This window comes from Polypterus senegalus, chromosome 2, assembly GCF_016835505.1.
Source record: "Polypterus senegalus isolate Bchr_013 chromosome 2, ASM1683550v1, whole genome shotgun sequence".
Classification (NCBI taxonomy): domain Eukaryota; kingdom Metazoa; phylum Chordata; class Cladistia; order Polypteriformes; family Polypteridae; genus Polypterus; species Polypterus senegalus.
Window position 1 is genome coordinate 73,212,519 of NC_053155.1, and position 16,254 is coordinate 73,228,772.

Here is a 16,254-nt window from a genome sequence, read left to right on the forward strand (position 1 = left end):
AACTTTAAAAAAAATGCCTATGAGTCAGGTAGAGTGTTGGAAGTAAACTTCCTTTTGATTAGTTAAAGCCTCAATCAATCAAAAAGTAAAAGACCCTGTTTGAAGTTTACGTCAGAGCTGTACCTGAATAGATAAATAGCTTAAGAAAAACCCTTAGTATGTCAGGCAGAATTTTATTAACTGAGATATCCACTGGCATTTCCTTTAAACTGCTGCATCTGTAAGGAAAGCCCATTTGTACGTTGAGGGGATGTGACTCACTCACAGATACTCCTACTCTACACTCTGGCTTGGGCTCTCATGCAAACAAATACAAAAGTGTTTCCGAATTTACTGTTGTAATGAGTGATAACAATCACTGTGATGAGTGAAAACATTCTGAAATAGTGTTTACGGGTGGCATGCCAATATAATGCCACAATTTAGTGAAGTATCTGTTAGTAAGGTGATGTTAGGCAGTAGAGACAGGTATGGCACTGAAAAAGCATTTTCAGACCACAGTTTTGCCAGCTGAGCAGCAAAATACACTAATGCATTTTTATTCACAAAAACCATCTCTAGCCGATTAGTAATTGTTGTTATTAATCAATTATAATCTAATGTTCTTGAATACTTGAACGCATTCTCTAAAGGCATGAATATAATATTTCGTTAAACTACCGTGAGCCTGCATCATTTTCTTTTAAGTGCAATTATATGAATCTCAGCAAAATCACTGTTTATAAAATATAAGGAAACATGTGGAGCTTGTCAACTGGACATTAATTCATATCAGCTGCTGATAAACAATGATATATAAATTATTAGGCACTGAAGATAAATTAAGAAACAGACGGCTCTAAAATCGTTTGATGGCAATTTGTGGGCTGATCACATATTTGATAACATGACCTACAACTGAATGCTTGTCAGTGAGTTTCACAATAGTCATTTCTAAAGGCGAGACTGGATGGGTGAGAAGGTAAGGCAGTTGCTGAAGACCATAAACATGTAGAATGAGGAACTGAAGATGGAAATATGTACAGTCATAACATTCTATCAAGTCTGTTGGTACTGTACATGTGGAAAGTATTAAAATTAATGCTAGTTTTTTCCAGTAACATTTTAATCTCTGAGGTGTAATCAAGTCAGATTTTGGCTAAATGAGTAATTTTTACCCATCTATTTTGTTGACAAAGAAATGGGAATGAAATCTTAAATTTGATAATTTTCTTAAACCTTAAGCTAGGTAAACATCTAATTAGATTCTTAATCCAGAAATATGTTCTCTGTTCTTGCAAGTGACCACCTGACTAACACCAAGATTGATCTATCATCCTGGGTTGAATCTATGTTTGCAGGAGGTGATCATTTCACAGAAAATGATAATTGTTCTATATGGGTTCATTACACGTCTCCATGTGAGTTTCCTCCAGGTGCTCTGATCTCCTCCCACAGCCCAAAGACCAAAGGTTAGATGAAATGGTGATGCTAAATTGTCCCGTGTGTATGTGCATGAGGTTGTGTGTGTTCACCCTGCAATGGACTGGTAGCCTCTCCAGAAATTGTTCCTAACCTGCATATGATACTTACTGGGATGGGCTCCAGCTGCCCTACCACCCTGTTCTGGTTTGGAAGATGGATGAAGGAGGTCAACACAATAAAAAGGCCTAAAAAATAACTAGAGTAATAGAGGTCCAGCGTCTGTGGTTCTCGACCACCAAAATATATCAGTTATTTATATTTTATAAGTATTGTAATGTGCCACCCAAGCACAGGAGAGCTGCATCACAGTGACTCCTGAGTACACAGTCCCTATGTCTAGGCTGAAGAAATATGTGTGAAGACTACAGTAAGACCTAAGGGGGAGAGAAGAGGAGACAGTGAATGATGTGGAAAGAAATGGGAAGAGTAAGAAAAGGATAGAAGAGAATAGCTGTGACAGCAAGACAGAAAAAAAGAAGCAGGAAACACAATGGCATAGACGTCCTGCAAGTATGGCAACTGTGGCAGAGCTGCAGAAGAAAATAAAAGCACTCAGAGGACTCTCAGGATTACATGTTAGTCCAGGTCTGACATCCTTCATTTGAGAAGCTATTACAGTATGATGAATTTACAGTGGAAAGTATGGCAGCACCGCAGTTCACGACAAGATGATCCATAATAATTTAGTGGATTGCCAGAGGCTCTGATCTGCCTTTTCCATGCTCGCCTAAAGCCTGCTCCATAAAATAAAGTACGCTGACAGCAGTGTCTGTGGATTGTGTGATGTGCAGAGGTCAAGGCATTCCAAACGGTTCACTCAGATGTTTTCAACGTGATTACAAAGTGGCATGTGAGTAAACTTGAACTTTGAACCCCTTCATATTTGTCTAATCTTTGTTTATAAGGATACAGTAAAAAAATAGAGGTGCACATTAAATACAGAAATCAATGGAGTACACATTTAAGTGAAATGGGAGCTTGTTTTGTGGTACTTTTGAAACACAAATATTGAATATCTTTGCAGTTTAGTTTTAGAAGCAAAAGAAAGTAACTCTTCACCTCAAAGCAGGTTAGTCACTGTACTTCATGGTGTGAGGAGCATCTTTCTTAGGCCACATTAGATACTGAAGTGCCAAAGCATTTTGTGTTTTTGGGCAGTTTTCGATGCTTTATCAATTGCTACTCCTTTATTAAAAAAAAAAAAAACCTTTGTTGTTTCTTGTAACAATGCTATAAATCAATAACAAAATTGCAGAGAAATTGACAGAGTTTAGAGACATTAATTTTGGGTGTTGTGACTAAAGCCCAATTAGTCACATAAACAGAAACTGACCGACTCAGAGAGAGATCATAGTTTCTGCTTAACGGTCATCATATAGGAATGCACCTTTTAAAACAACATCTTATTTCATGATCTTTTGACAAACTAACATTTACAGCAGTTCATAAAATATTCATCACTTATTCAGTGAATAGTGTCCTGCTAAATATTGCCATGGACACCAAGCATGGGCTGGCATTCTCAGTTCAAGGTTCCTTACCTGTCCGGGAAGCCAGTTTAACAAAAGGACAGGGATTGACCAATTGCATGGACTATTTACTTCCCCGATACAATAGGCAGCAGTCTCCCTGGGTTACGGTGTCTACATGAATACCCTCAGGGAAGGCTGGGAATTGGAGTTTTGTTAGACAGCCCTGCCAGAATGAGGTGTAGGGACAGACTATCCCTACTTTAAGGAATGTCTGCCTGACCTGGAAGTGCTTCCAATGTTCACACTGTAACACCAGAAGTACTCCCAGGTCTGGCATTAAAGGGCACTGATGCCTCACCTCAGGGAGTCAGAATCGGGAGGTGGATGATGAAACTCAACTGGAGAAGTGGAAGGAAAAGAAAGAGAGGGAGAGAAAAGAATTGTGCATGGTTGATTTTATTAACGATAAAAAGAAGTCTTGTAAAGGTGTTGTGAAAATAAAATTTCACTTGCAACATGGAACCTTACAGCCTTGAGGTTGCTGGATATCATGACTGGCCTGTGCACTGGAACTGTGAGTGCTATGCAGAGTGAAGGTAAAACCTCTGCATTTTCCCAGTTGATTCTGGGGTTGATCAGGGGGCGTTCTTGCTCCTACCTTGTTCAATGTTTGCATGTATTGAGTGTTGGGCAAGGTCGTGGAGTATCTGTTGTGAAAGAGAGATTTTCTGGTCTTGACTATGCTGACGATGCTGTGATCTTCGCGGAGTCAATGAAAATTCTAATCAGGGCTCTTGAGAGATGTGTGTCTGGGTTTGTGAGTGTCCTGGAAAAAAAAAAAAGATTCAGGCCTTTAATCACCTCTTGAGCACAGCCATTAGCAGCGTGTCTGTCTGCGGAAAGAGTGTTGACCTTGCTGAGAGGTTTACTTACCTCGGCAGTGACATGTCTCTGGTGACTCTTCCTATGAAGTCAGTAGACAGATTAGGAGAGCATGGCGGGGTCTGGAAAGGGGTGTGTGGTGCTCCCGATATCTATGCAAAAGGAAGAAGGTCCAAGTCTTTAGAGTCCTGGTGCTTCCTGTCTTGCTATATGGTTGCAAAAAAATGGATGCTATCCAGTGACCTGAGACAAAGACTGGACTCCTTCAGTACTGTGTCTCGTTGGCTTTTGTACTATTGGTTTGACTTTGTGTCGAATGAGTGATTGCTCATGAAGTCCCAAATGAGGCACATTACCTGCATTGTGAGGGACCATCAGTTACGGCACTATAACCTTGTGGCGCAATTCTTTGACAGTGATTGGTTTGCAGGATCCTTATGTTGTGGACCCAAGTGGTTGGACCAGACCAAGGGGACGCCCATGTAACACCTGGCTATGGCAGATAGATGGTCACTTCTGGGGGATGGAACTGAGCTGTGTGTCTGCCTCAGGGGTTTCCAACCAGGATCCCGAGCTGTTTCGTTGTGTGGCGGGTGCAGCAACACACTGTACCAGGGCATGCTCCCCAACCTGACCTGACCTGAATGCAGAAATTGTTTTGGTGTTGGTGTAATTGGAGCTTGAGCGCTCTGTGGCATTCATTTTGTAAGTCTATCAGCCAAAGCCTGGGGTACGCAATGTCAGTCCTGGAGGGCCGCAGTGGCTGCAGGTTTTCATTCCAACCTATTTGTTTAATTAGAACTCAATCCTTGCCAATCTCAGACTTATTTAATTTTATGGCTTGTTAGTCTGCAATGTTAGGTTCTTATATCATAGATTTTTTCCTTTACAAGGATATCATCTAAATGATTTGAAGTCTAAAATGGATAATTTTGAGTATGTTACATTTTTCTCTTAAGTGATTTATTAAACCAAATAGTGAATGATTCCACACGGGTGTAAATGGAAACCAGTTGGCTAGAGAACTGCTGGCTCCTTTGCCATTTACATCTTATTACTAATAAGGAACCATTAAAACAGTGAATGATGCTGTTTAAGACTGAAATTAACAATTAAGGGTAGGGAAACTTAACAAGCGAGACCACTGATATGAAGCAGAAAAATGTCACTTGAGCAATAAGTGATTCATCAGAAATAACTGACTTCTCATTAAAAAACTGGGTTGGAACAAAAACCTGCAGCCACTGCGGCTCTCCAGGACTGACGTTGCCTACCCCTGGCCAAAGCAAATCCTGCAGCAGACTGACAGATAGATGGAATTTGTTAATTGAGTTGCACATAATTTATAGGCATTACAAAAGATAATCAGATGTTGCTGGTTTCTGCTTGTATTCTTTGGTATATTTTGTATGTTGAAACACAAGGTGATATTTACATTGTGATACTGTTGAATATTAATCTACTGTACACTCTACAGCTTATTTACTATGCCATGCTACAGCGTTATGAAGTGTCTGCTGCCTTCCTGATTTCTTCTGTTACTGAAAATATTTGACACTGAATGTGTTTACTATAAATTTCCTTACATTTTGTTATTTTTTCTATCTCTGCTGCTCTTGCTGAACATTGAAGACTATCCACTAGTTGCACTTCGTGCATCAATCTGTTAGATCTCAATAAGTGGAATATGTTAGCATGAATAGTGCTGTTGTAAAAAGGGTTATCTGAGGAAACAATTGACAAATTAGTCCGTTGAAATTTGGACAGTCACTTAGAACAAATTAGTAGAACAGCAATAGTACTTGAAAATCTCATTGTCGTGCTAAGGAAACCTTCACATCTACACCTCCTTTGTTCTCTGTGCTTATTGCTAATGTCCATGCACCTTACCTAACAATATCTTAGCTAGGAGGTGCCCAGTCACATATGGAAGGTGAAGGGTTACAGAGTACAGTGTGACAGTTCAAAAGAAGAGGCCGATGCTGGGTAATTAAAGAAGGCATAAGCCTGTCTGCGTCTGTGTTACCGTCTTTGGACTGAAACTATTCCTGAAACAGTTTGTTTCAGAATTAATTTTAAAATACTACTAATGGTTTAAGAAAACTTAAATAATCCTGCTCCGTTCTACATCTTGGAATGCCTGTCCCCCTACACACCAAGTCATAACCATAGATCTTCTAATGGTGGTCTGCTTATAATTCCAAGAGTCAAGTTTAAAAGAAGTGCTGAGGCAGCCTTGTGCTGTTATGCACCTAAAATCTGAATATTTTACCTCTAGAAATTCACCAGGCTAATACTGTGGAACATTTAAAAAAAAACTCCTAAAAACCCATTATTTTAATTTGGCTTCTTCGTATCTCCATACTGTATTAGTTGTATTCCTGATACACTATATGATTAGAGAATTATTGTTGTTGTCAGGGATCCACAATCTGTACTAATCTCTGCCATTCTCTGCTGTTTTGTCCGTTTCTTCTGTGCCACCACCACAAAGTCCCTTGAAATATAGAATGAAGGCAGGAAAACCATCCACATGGCCAACTTCATCAAATCCTCTGATATGGAGCCTAGAAAGAAAGAGGAACAAATTAAGAACATTTATGTTAGGTAGAATGCCCAGTGGGGGGTCGCAAGTCCTTTGGCCTTGGATCCCCTGCAGATTTTGTTCTTTCTCCAGCCTAACTGGAGTTTTTTTTTCCCATCCTCCTGGCCATCTGACCTTACCTGTTACTGAGTGTTGTGTGGTGGTGTCTGAGGCTTTTGAGGCTGCAGCACCACCCTCTTGTCACTATAGATAGATAGATAGATAGATAGATAGATAGATAGATAGATAGATAGATAGATAGATAGATAGATAGATAAAAAAGAAAGACAACTTCTGACTTGGCAGTTACAGTCACAGTGAGGCATTATGCTGGTGTATTACTATTTGTATAAAGGATCATCAAATTAAAGTGCAAAACTAAAGTGCAAAGTATAACATAATTGTAAGATCCACGACGTAACACATAATATATCCAGTGTACATTTAATATTGAGTCCAAGAAGAGGTGTTATCTCCACAGGTGGACCAGGTTCAATGCTGGGAAATGCAGAGTGCAAAGGTACTTTGACTTACAATACAGCTTAAAAACTATAAGAATGGCAAAAACAACAACAACCACAACTGAGTCACAGCACAAAACATAATAATTTGATACTTGTAGAACCAATCAGCATACAGTTCATATCAGGCTCTGTGGGGAGACCCCAGTTGAATATTGGTTCTAGCAGCTAGGATGCTCTCCCCCTTCTCAGTCTGTTAACTGAGATGCTTTCAGTGCATTGGCTATTATCTTCTTCTAGTGTTGTCAGAGTGTGCTGTCACCTGAAAGGTGGAAGGTTACAGAATGCCACAATTTAGAAGTCCTGGGTAAATTGGTTGCAGGTTTTCAAATGTCAAGGTGTTGTAACAGTTTTTTGTAATTTTAAAATAATATTGTTTTGGCACAAAAACCTATCAATGCTTAACTAGCAGCTTTAGCTAGAAATCTCTAGAAACAAAGAACTTTGTAAGTGATTCTCCCAGCGGAACTTAAGAAATACTTACTTAGCCACAGATTGATACATTATAATAGTTAAAGCAAAAAGCAAGAATGTATAATTTTGCCATCATGCTTTTTTCCACTGTCTCCAATGAGTTCATGGTCACTCCTGAAGTATGTCTGGCCTTCCTGATCTGCTGATTCAAGTTTCTGCTATCCCCTAAGCTTGTGTTACTACCCAAATGTGCAGATTGTCCACAACAAGACAAATCTGCTTTGACCCTTTATGAACTGCAAGTCTGTGTTGCAATATCCACAACAAAAGCTCCAAGATTATTATTGAAATATTCTCTTTGTTTGCTTAACAAGCATTTTGTAATATAAAGTGGCCAAAATGCATAATATGGATTGGAATTACCTTCATGAGAAATGATTCACACAATGATACTGCATTTAAAGTCAAAGTCTTATAAGTGTACAGTGTTTATTTTTCTTATTAAGTCTAATTAACTTATGAGGGCTTACCACCTTTCTTTATGAAGAATGAAAAATTCCCAAGAAATCTCACATAAACAAAAAAAGCCATTTACTAAAAATGTGTTACTTCAGAGGGAAAAGGGTCCACTTTAGAACCCAAGCACATATCAGGGATACTATTTACAATATCTTCATTTTTCTGCAAGTACAGCAGAAAGTTGTTGGTCAAAAATCATTGAGCACTGCATAAAAGAGAAGTAGCATCCCTCAGTGTCACATGTGTATTGTTCAAGGACTGGAATTTTAAGTTCGGTATGAATCGCGTTTGGGGAAGCAGGTGACTATTGAGTCAGGGCTGTCTGAACAAAATGAGATGGCAAAGGGCTAATTATTGCTTCCTGAACACACCATGATTGTAACTCATTAGTCATTTTGGCTAATTTCTGGGTAACACACAGCAGAATGCAAGATTTCAGGTTGTTAAAATAAGTAGTTAATTGATGGGAAGGAAAGAAAAACTGCATTCTTTAATTCATTAATGTGATAAACCAATTGCTGGAAAGTCATCTAAAACAAGACATGACATAATCTCTCACTTGCTTAAGTAAATGTTGAATATTCAGCTAAGCATGAACTGTTTGACTAAGTGTGGGTATCTAAAGTTCCAGTACCATTAACTGGAGTAACTAGACATCCGAAAGCATATTAGAAATTGGAAAAAAACAAAAACTACAATTTTCAAAATTGGATTACCATGCTCTGTCAATACCCTGAGAAACCCCACACCACACTACAACAAACCCAAGAGAGGAGTGATTCTTAATATTAGGCTTTTCCTTCAACCATAAATCACCCCCCTCAATTAGCAATGCAAGATGCTTGTTATGCTCCAGCCAAGATTTCCCATCCGCCAGAGGGTTCAAATTCTTTGTCTTTTTTGCTAATTCTTTGATTATTCTGTTGATGTTAATATTGTTGATCATTTAGTTTCCATGTGTTGTGAAGCATAAAAGACACAGAGAAACTGATTAAGGATTGGGGAAACCTTCCCCGTATAGTGTATACTACTCAGGCAAAGAATTAGCACTTAAGTACCAGTCATATGCATACAAAAGTACATGTCATACAATAAACAGTTGCCAGAGGGAGATTTTATGGAGTGGAACCGGAAAAAGTACAGTCGTAGGGGAAATGATGGTGACAGAGGTGACACGGGATGAAGGTGATATCACCATAGGAAGCCGGAAGTGAGGACATCAATGAGGGACTGGAAATTAAGTCATCATGGGGGAACTGTAGGCTGATGTGGAAATGCATTGTTGGTAAGTCTTTCTCGGAGCATTTGTTTATGTTTTGTAGGACTTTGTATCTTCGTTTTTCCATGGTGAGGAAGAGAGTACGGTGTTAATGTGCTGTCTGGTGGTCCCCTCCTGCAGTTTTTCACATTCTGTCGGGCCCTTTGGCTGCCCCCTAATCGCTTGTGTGTGATAGTGTCTATGTATCTTCTAGTATGTTCCATATGTCATGTGGGTGGTTCCCCAAGAGGCAGGGCTACCTGCCCATCATTTACATTACATTTATTTTTATGTATTTGGCCGATGCCTTTATCCAAGTCGATTTACAACATTTAAGATATAATTGATTAGATTTCTTTTTTTTCCAATTGGAGCATAGGCAAGTAAATAAATAGCGATACTCATCTTCATTCCATCCCAGCAGTGTCATCACATGTCCCAGCCTTCCAGTTGTTTCCACATGGCAATGGTAAACAATCAGATAAGAAAATGGTGCTGCTCATAGAGAAACAACACTGCAAAAACATGTGAAAGTAAATCAACTCGCTTAAGCCAAAACCGATTCTGCAATCAGCAAAATAACAAATGGGTAGTAAAATGTATAAAAAATATCCAAGAGTATAAAAAATATAAAGAAGCCAGATCACAATATGTAGGAACCGATGTCACCACAGGCATGGGTACATACAACAACAAGCAAAGAGGTACAATGGACAAGATGTGTGACTTGATTTCTGATATTAAAATATTTCCATTTTTAAGAGCAAACATGCTAGAGTTCTTTGATCTCCACAAGTCAAATGTTAGTTTTCTCTGGCTGCTTTAGTGTTCTCCTACATCTCAGAGATGAACATCTTAGCTTATATGGTGAGTCTAAATGACCTGTTTCTGAGCATTCCCTGTGATGGACTGTACAGGGTTCATTCTAGCTGTGTCCCCACTTCTACTGGGATAGCAAGTGTGGGTATTGACACTGCATCAGAACATCCTGTTTTGTTTTGCTGTTTGGCAGTGTCTGCTGTGGCAGTGATGTGAGGTGGAACAATAGCAATGCTCACCTCTGTTTGTCATTGAGCATTGTGCCTTGTTTCTATTTCCACAGTTCGTTATATTTGCTTTTTTTGGAAATTTTGGAGTTTTTGATTTTTTCACATTTTTGTGAATTCTATCAGGCTTTTCATGTGCCTGATGCTGTTTTGCCATATTAGGGTGTAGTTTTTCTTTTGTTTTCCACAACTGATTAGGATTACTATAGTAGTTGCTCATGCAGTTAATTCTCAGTTGCAGAGTCGCAGCTGGTTATATGAGTATCAAGAACAAGATGGCTGCTCCCATGAAACTGTCCTACAAAAAAACACAGCCATGACAAGGAAAAATACTGACAAAATGGCAGTGTGCTGGCATTATCATCATAACAATAGAAAATAACAAACAGTAAGAAAAATGCATATAAAAATTCCAGAATTTACAAACATTAATTTGGCAGTGTTTAAATTCACAACAGCAGGTGCCAGGATGTGTTGGGACACGTGGTGCTTAGATAAGTAAGGGTTTATCACTTTGCAGTTTGTTGAGTCTTGTGCAATTGTGGAACAAAAGATCTCATTGTTGTTAACGATGCTTTACCAGCACAGTCTGGTTCAGAGCATTACAGAGGCCTGGGCTTCTACTCGGGCCGTATTCTTTGCATCCATGTTCTTAGGATTACATTTTTTTCTTTTTAGGTTTTTGTCAATTTTTTGTACCACTCCATCCTTTTTTAAACCATTGTTGATGTTTTTTTGTGACTCTGCCCTGGTTCCTTTCCCTAGAATTGCTTCTTTAGAGCTCTCGGGTGTTCAGTCAGGGATCATCTGAGAGCCTCACTTAAGCTATCTACGGCTGTAGCCAAATCGCTGTGACTTTGGTTTATAACAGAATTCTTACACTCCCTGTGGTGCTTCCCTTTTTGCAAGTGTGTTGGTATTCTTGACCACTTTCATTCTTGATATGTGCTTATATGTATTTTCTATTTTATTGCATCTTTTTCCATAATTTAATTATTGCTTGTCATATCTGCTATAATTTCTGTTTGTAATTTAACATTTTGTGCTGCCAGTCCATTTGCTTTGTTTTTGGAACCCCAGGAGGCAGGGACTAGTGACTCCTTTATATTCTTCATATTCCAGACCAGTAGTGGAGCATTGAGTTTGGTTATTGAGTTTCTGTGAGTAATTTTTCTTTTGATATTTTGTGTTTTTTGTGGATTATTGCTTGTGTTCGTGGATTCTACTTTTTGGATTTTCTGTTGGGCCTAGTTTCCTTTGTACTGCCATGTTTTTCTATTTTTATCATTTATTCCTCCTTTTATAAAGATTTCTTGTTTTGGATCATCTCTACAAACCAAAGTTTTACATTGAGAGACATTTTAATATATTTTGGGATTTGAACTTGAACTTTTAAAACTAGTTCCCTATGCTGGGTCTGTGTAGGCCGAGGCCTGCATGCGGCAGTTGGACTGCTCACTGACTTGGGGTCAAGCTTCTTCTGGGAAGACCAGAGAAGGTCCTGTCCTATTTACTGGATCCTTTGAAGGGCTCACACTTCATTCTGTCATGCCTGTGACTGCAACTCACAACAACTCTGAATTCAAAACTTCAATCTGACTCTTGTTTTCAGGTTTTTACTTTCTAATTTAATGGACTTGTTTTTTGTTTGATTGCCTTGTTTGAAAATTTGATTGATTTTGATTATTTTCTGTGTTTCGTTTGTTTCTTTGAATTTATGATCTTCTTTTGAAATGTTTAAATTTTGACTTTATGCATAAGTTATTTGTTCTTAGAATTTCTTTTTTAACTTAATGCACGGTCAGTCTTCTGTGTGGGCAAGGTGTTTCTGGGTGGTTTTGGCCTTTATTCTTGGTGTGAAATCCTACATTGTGGTAGTGCTGCTTAGGCGAAGCAAGCTCTTGCAAATTGCAGAATAGGCTGAGGACTGGACTCCTGTTTTTAGTTTAGGAGTCTTGTAGGGTGTGACACCACTCCTTGTTTTTTTATTTTGTTTTGCTGCCATTGGTTCATTTGGCACTTTGCCTTGCACCCTTCCAAACAATTCCACTACCTCATATAGTGCATCCTGTGCAAAGGTGTAGGATTATGACAGATTCTGGCTTTACTTTATGGCTTTAATTTTATATTTATCTATAATTCCCCTCCCTGTATTAAAAACATACCTTTACCAATAAAATACAGTACTTATTGTATTTTATTCCTGGCTCCTAACCTCCTTTTGTGCTATATTGTTCCAGCTTTTGCAGTTTCCCATATGGTTTATCTGAATTTGCCTATTATGATTGCCTTGGTATGCCTTATGGCCTTATTTACATGCCAAACACTTTTAAATCATTTGTTAATAATAACTTGCAGGAGTCTTTGTGAGTTTTTATAAATCTGTAGTGATGATATTCTAACATACTTCAAAAACAAGAATAATTAAATTTAAATTAATTTTGCCGCTTAGGGATAACACAAATGCTGCACTCATTTTAAATTATAAACACTCATCACGAGGGACAAATTGTGGACTTGAGTAAAGTTATAGCTGTTTTAAACTGAGCAGTGGGCTCTATACTGCTGTCGTTTTCATATTAACAAATACATTATGCATTCATTATGGCTTAGAGTACCTTTATGTATTGGATGAACGTGAGAGAATTATTTTAAAATCTTTTCAATACACCTTCTTGGCCCATTGAAAAATAAATTCAATGCCATCTTTAAAAAGTTTCTACATTAAGGTAAATAAAAAAATAACCCTTGTGACCTGTCCTTTGATACTTAACCAAAGCAGACATGATTTATGATTGACCCCACATTGCCAGGTTGCTCAGTGGGCGTCCTGAGCAGCACAGGCAGTAGCAGAAAGCTGCCTTCAATGAATCGAGGCCAGATGTCAGCTGATTGGAGTGTACGGTTACAGTTGGCCAGGCTTCATTAAATATTTATCTGCTGTTCTTTATGGATCAGTATTGCAAAGTAAATGCTGAATCTGGTATGTGCATGAAACGATTTTGCTTAGTTTACATGTTTGTACAATTACAGTTTTATATTTCAGTACTAAATTAGTCTGTGTACATAGCAGTCACTGTGAATTCACTTTTTTTCAAATTTAATCATTTAAGGTTTTCTTTCTTGAGCATTGTAATTAACGGTGTGCATTGTTAGTCCTGTTGATATATAATATAATAATATATAATATTATAATATAATATATAATAATGATTCAGCAACTCCTAAACAGTATCATTTATTCATGATGGTAAATGCAGTACAAATCTTTACCTTTCATCTAAAAGATTTTTTAAAATACGCTTTGCTTCTTTCTATTTAGCCTGTATTTCATGTTATCAGTTGCCATGCCTACCATCGTCACCTCAGTATTCCAAGAAGTGATGCCAAAATCACACTGACATCTAAAAACAGCATTCATTGCCTGCAATAAATTTATCTTTGAACTTTTAAGCAATTTGCCACTTCGATCAGTTTGATATTTGGCCAGGTGCTCTTCTCTGTGGGGTGTGCATGTTCTCCATTACATGTGGAATTCTGGCTTTGTCCCACATTCAGTTTTGTTAACCTCCTCCCCCAAATCCCCCACACCCCCCACGGAATGGCGTGCCCATCACATTTACAGCAACAGTGGCACGATATCTGATTATATACTATATTTACCACTGGATTTAAAGGAATACTCCACTCAAAAATGATATATGTTACTTACCACATGTACTTTGTAGTGGTGGCTAAAAAAAATGCTTTCATGTAGAATGAAGAGAGAAAAAAGTTTATGACATTACAGAACTCAAAGGTATCCAGTGTAGTACAATGTCAAACAGTATGAAAATCGTACATGGACAAAGAAAATATCAGGTTACTCGTGTTGCATAATCCACATGTCTGTTATCCGATTGCAGAGCAGTTTGTGAGACTCAAGGACTGTGTTTCTAATATGGATGTGAGGAACACCGGAGAAGGGAACAGTCCTGTCACCTTTACTCCTCACTTTATACAACTCTGACTATAAATACAACACCAGGTCTTGTCACTTGAAGAAACTCTCAGATGATTACGCACTTATGGGCAGTACTGATAAGGGGGATGAGACAGAGTATAGGAGTCGGGTGGAAAACTTTGTTTCTTGGTGCAAAGAGAATTGTCTGCACCTTAACATCAGCAAAACCAAGGAGCAGGCTATAGATTTGTGCTGTACCAAAAGGCCTCTGTGTACAGTCACTGTTCAAGGAGTGGATGTAGAGGTGGTCCACATCAATAATAGGTTGAAATTGTCTAAGAACACAGAGGAACTATATAAGAAAAGGCAGAGCAGCCTCTCTCTGAGCCAGCAAATCATTCAACAAACGCTACTGGGGCTCCTTTACACCAACAGCAATACATCTGCATAATGACTCACTGGGACTGAGACTGCCAAGTCAGATGTTTTCTTTTTTGTAAATCTATCTATATATATATCTAACTAACTAAACACTAAAATAAGTATAAAGGTCAAAAGAAATAAAGCAGAGAGTTCACAAATCTAATAGCTTTTCCATAACCAATTGCTAATCAAAAGAGTTGTTTTTAACAGTGTTTATCAATGGAGTTACCGTGCCACAATTTTGCATAGGCGTCTATGATGATGTAATATGTCTTATGACCAGCAGTAGTCCCAACAATCATAAACAATATAGCTGTTGCTATCAAAGCAGCTGCCGTGGCCCAATGCTAGAGGCATGACGTCTGAGGTTTGATCCCTGTAAGGGGATGCAAAAGTGTGTACACCCAATGAGCCCCAATAGGGGTGAAACACGTGTTGTGTACTCTTTGTATTATTTGGCAGATACTGTATCACATGTCTATGATCTGCTTCTCGCAACAGAGAGGACATGGCAGATGTTTAATGACTGGCTGACCAACCACAAGCACTACCTGGTAGGTAACCACCCAAATAATCAGACTGTGACTCAGACCTACGTATGTAATACACTGATTTTCACCCTGTCGAATAAGCGAATCAGCCATTGTGGTGCAATGTCAGAGGCTTCATCTCAGGCAGTGACTTCTAAGGTTTGATCCCCATAAGATCTCCCACAGGCACGCAGCCCTTCGCAAGCACACGAGCAAGTTCACCTGAGGTAAAGCCGGCAGCTGACCAGTAGAAATAACCGGCAGTGAGAAATTAAAGTCGATCGTTCAGCGGGTGGTGGAAACTTAAAGCCGACGGTCTCGTAGCGATTCAGCTGAACACGGAAAGCGCTGAAGCACCTATAAAAACGGCAAAGATGACTTCAACACTTAACGTAGGTTCTATCTGCTCTCTGCCCGTCGAGGGCGCGTTTAAATGTTGTGTGTCCTGCAGTATGTACAGCTCAGGTTTTCCGGCCGACAGTGTAGATAGCTTCACCTGCCAAAAGTGTTTAGTTAATTTAGAGTTGGTCGGGAAAAAACGCGAATTAGAGGACCGTGTTAGGAATCTGATTGCGATTAGGCAAACCGAAAATTGGATCGACTCGGTTTGTTTAGACAATTCGGCTACTTCTGATTCGACTTCAGTCTCTCCAGGTCCCACTGTAGTCAGTGCGCGGCCGAAATCAGCAGCACCAATTCAGCCACAGGGCGAGTGGGTAACAGTAAGACGGGGGTCTAAGAATCCAAAATGTAGTCCCCCGGCATCTAGGTCACCAATTCAGACCCAGAACAGACTCTCAGCTCTCCGCAGCCTGTGGAAACTGAGAATAATAAAGTGCTCATAATTGGCGATTCCATAGTGCGGAATGTTAGAATTCCAAACTATGTTAAACCAGCAGTTAATGTTAAGTGCCTCGCAGGGGCCAAGATTTCTGGCATAGAGGCCGCATTGGACCGTGTCGCAGACGATGAAGTATCTACCTTATTGCTGCATGTCGGCACTAATGATATTTATTTACAGCAATCTGAGGTATTAAAGCGGAACTTCATCTCTCTATGCACCAAAGCTAAAACAAAATGTCGGAATTTAATTGTATCTGGTCCCTTACCAAGATTATATAAAGGGGATGTGAATTATAGCAGACTAGCAGAATACCCGCACTTCGCAGCGGAGAAGTAGTGTGTTAAAGAAGTTATG

General features: G+C 39.0%; 1 protein-coding gene across 1 annotated transcript in view; it reads left to right on the forward strand.

The window, feature by feature from the left end:
• The first annotated feature begins 2,065 nt into the window (after positions 1–2,065).
• Positions 2,066–16,254, forward strand: part of LOC120523034 (phospholipid scramblase 1-like) — a 132,619-nt gene continuing 118,430 nt past the window's right edge. Inside the window, exon 1 of the mRNA XM_039743974.1 lies at positions 2,066–2,314. The gene's annotated coding sequence lies outside the window, so the exon portion shown is untranslated. The remainder of the gene's footprint in view (positions 2,315–16,254) is intronic.